At 47.7% G+C, this 2,491-nt stretch overlaps 1 non-coding gene across 1 annotated transcript; it reads right to left on the bottom strand.

Moving 5' to 3' along the window:
* Positions 1-2,052: 2,052 nt before the first annotated feature.
* Positions 2,053-2,183, bottom strand: LOC115032243 (small nucleolar RNA SNORA17). Its single transcript, XR_003837896.1, has one exon. It is a non-coding gene; the product is annotated as a small nucleolar RNA SNORA17 (small nucleolar RNA).
* Positions 2,184-2,491: the final 308 nt, after the last annotated feature.

Genomic DNA, 2,491 nt, shown 5'->3' with positions numbered 1-2,491 from the left:
ATAGCATAAAATCTATATTTTCAAGTTCTGCCCTCTGAGCCTCACACAGTGCCCTAACTACCAAGCAGACACTTTCCTGTGTTATCATTAGCCAAACTTCTACCAGTGAAAAAAAAAAAAAATTGAGTTTCCCTGACAGCACAAACAGCTGTATCCACCCTGTCTTCAACTTAATACATCTTACCTCATTGTCAACCCACAAAACCAAACTCATCAATCACAGCCTGGCTCAGGACCTAATAAACATCCCTCCAGCCTTCCTGTAACAGCGAACCCTACATCTTACTGTGCCTTTGAGTCTCCTTATCCTCAAGACACCTTTCTGTCATCCCTGACACTCTTTCTTCCTGAAAACTCTTGAAGTAATTCTGGTTATAACTCAACATCCTTGGGTTTGTTGTTGGTGGTTGTTTTTGTTTGTTTGTTTGTTTGTTTTACCTTTTTATTGGTTCTTTGCAAATTTTACATCATACAGCGCAAGCCCACTCATCTCCCCTACCCTCATACCAACCGTTACAAGTTCCCCCAAACAGGAGGAAAAACTTCATTGTGGCTGTTGTGCGTCACAGTATAATCCACAGTATTCCCCTTCGTCCACACTTCTTTGCTTACAAATGCTTATTGCAATGATTCAGCCTGGTATGAGGCCTCTGGCTATCACTATCAGTATGGGATCCTCTCTGAGATTCCTCTAACATATCCTGTTCTTGCTCTATGTCATGAAGATCCTATAGTTTTGGATCTGTAGGACCAACATCTGCATATATTTCAGCAGTTTGTGAATGAGGTAGATGTGGTGGTGGACCAATTCAAACCCCTGGATCTGGGCCCAAGAAGTATCTGAGTTGGTCAACCTGCAATCTCTCTATCTCCTCACCCTCAGGGTTGAGGCTCGTTTGCAACCCCAGCTGGCAGGCAAGGTGCAGGGCCTGCTCTCCCAAGTGCTGCTGTAGTTGAGGGGAAGGGTTAGCTCTCCTGCTCTTATGAATCCAAGACAAGCTCTTCTGTAAGAGGTGAGGGTGAGGGAGGGCATCTCTCTCTCTCTTTATGCTGCTGCACAGCAGACAAGTTGTGGGGCCAGCTCTCCTACATTCACTCTCTCAGGCATGAGTTATGGTGCCCCTGCCATCACGGTCAGCTCTACTCTGCTGTCTAGGTGAGGTGCAGGGCCTGCTTCCCAAGTGCTAAAGCAGATGAGGGGCAGGAGCACCTTCATGGCCTCATAACCCAGTTGGAGTCAACTCTCTGTCTGTCACCAGTGGTGGGGGCAAAAGGAGGGGAGGAGATCTCTCCCTTCCTGATGCCACAAGGCAGGGCAGGCTATCCCACGCTCATGTCCTCAGAGCCAGATCTCCTGCTTGCCCCAGGTGTTGAGGAGTAAATAGGAAGAGGGGGGATGCCAGCTCTCTTACACTCATATTCTCAAGGCAGCTTACCAGCAACTCCTGCAATGTGCAGGGCTTCTATCCATAGTACTGCAGCTGGTTAGATATAGCTCTTATGCTCCCAGAGTCAACTCTCTGAAGATGCCCTTGGTGAAGGGTGATGCCCTTGGTGAAGGGTGGGCCAGTTGTGCACAGCCCTCAGACATCAATATGTCCCCCAAAACCAGCCAGACCTTTGGTGGAGACAGACCCCTGCTGCTACAGGTCCATGGACCCAGCGACATTTCAGGCCAGGACCCCACGATGGTCTCAGGTGGCATCACCAACTACTAACATGAGGCTGTTCCTCACTACCCTTAAGTCTCTAGTTCTGTCTCTCTTCATTGCAGCCACACCCTTCTGCTTCTCTGTCTCTTTCATCCCTCCATCACTTCTTACTTGCTTCTCTTAGTGGCACTTGGAGTCTTTGAGTGCCAAAGACTGGGGTCATCTCAGAAGTGGTCTCCGGAATGCTATGCCCTGTTCATGCATTATAGCACTGGTCAGGAGTTATCTTAGGCACAGTCTGCCCACCAGGCCTACAAGGTGCTGGACTGGTGGTTGTCTAAGGCTTGGTTTTTTGTTTTATTTATTTTTTGTTGTTGTTGTTGTTTTTTTCTCCCCAGGGAATATTGGACTCCTAAATCATTCAGAAGTTCACAAGTCAGAACACTGAGGTAGACATAGCCTCTCCTCTGCCACCTACTGACAAACATGTGATACAGCAGCCACAACTGCAATGCCTCACCCAATACCAGAACAGGTTCCCTTCTACCCTGCACCCCTGACTTTGACTCCCTCCCCTCCCCCTCCACTTTCTCTCCCAGGTTCTTCCCTCCCTCCCCATTTGTGATTGCTTTCTTCCCCCTCCCAAGTGGGACTGAGGTGTCCTCACTTGATGAGTCCTTCAGTTTATTGACCTTTTCAGTTCTATGGACTGTATCTTGGGTATTCTGTCCTTTTTTTTTTTTTCTTTTTTCCCCCCAACATCCACTTATTAGTGAGTACATACCATGCATGTTTTTTAGGTCTGAGATACCTCACTCAGGATGATATTTTCTATTTCC

The sequence above is a fragment of the Mus caroli genome, unplaced genomic scaffold (assembly GCF_978045245.1).
Source record: "Mus caroli unplaced genomic scaffold, Mus_caroli_1 scaffold_9, whole genome shotgun sequence".
Lineage (NCBI taxonomy): Eukaryota > Metazoa > Chordata > Mammalia > Rodentia > Muridae > Mus > Mus caroli.
Note: the sequence above shows the minus strand (reverse complement) of the source record. Positions and strands in the feature narration are given on the sequence as shown.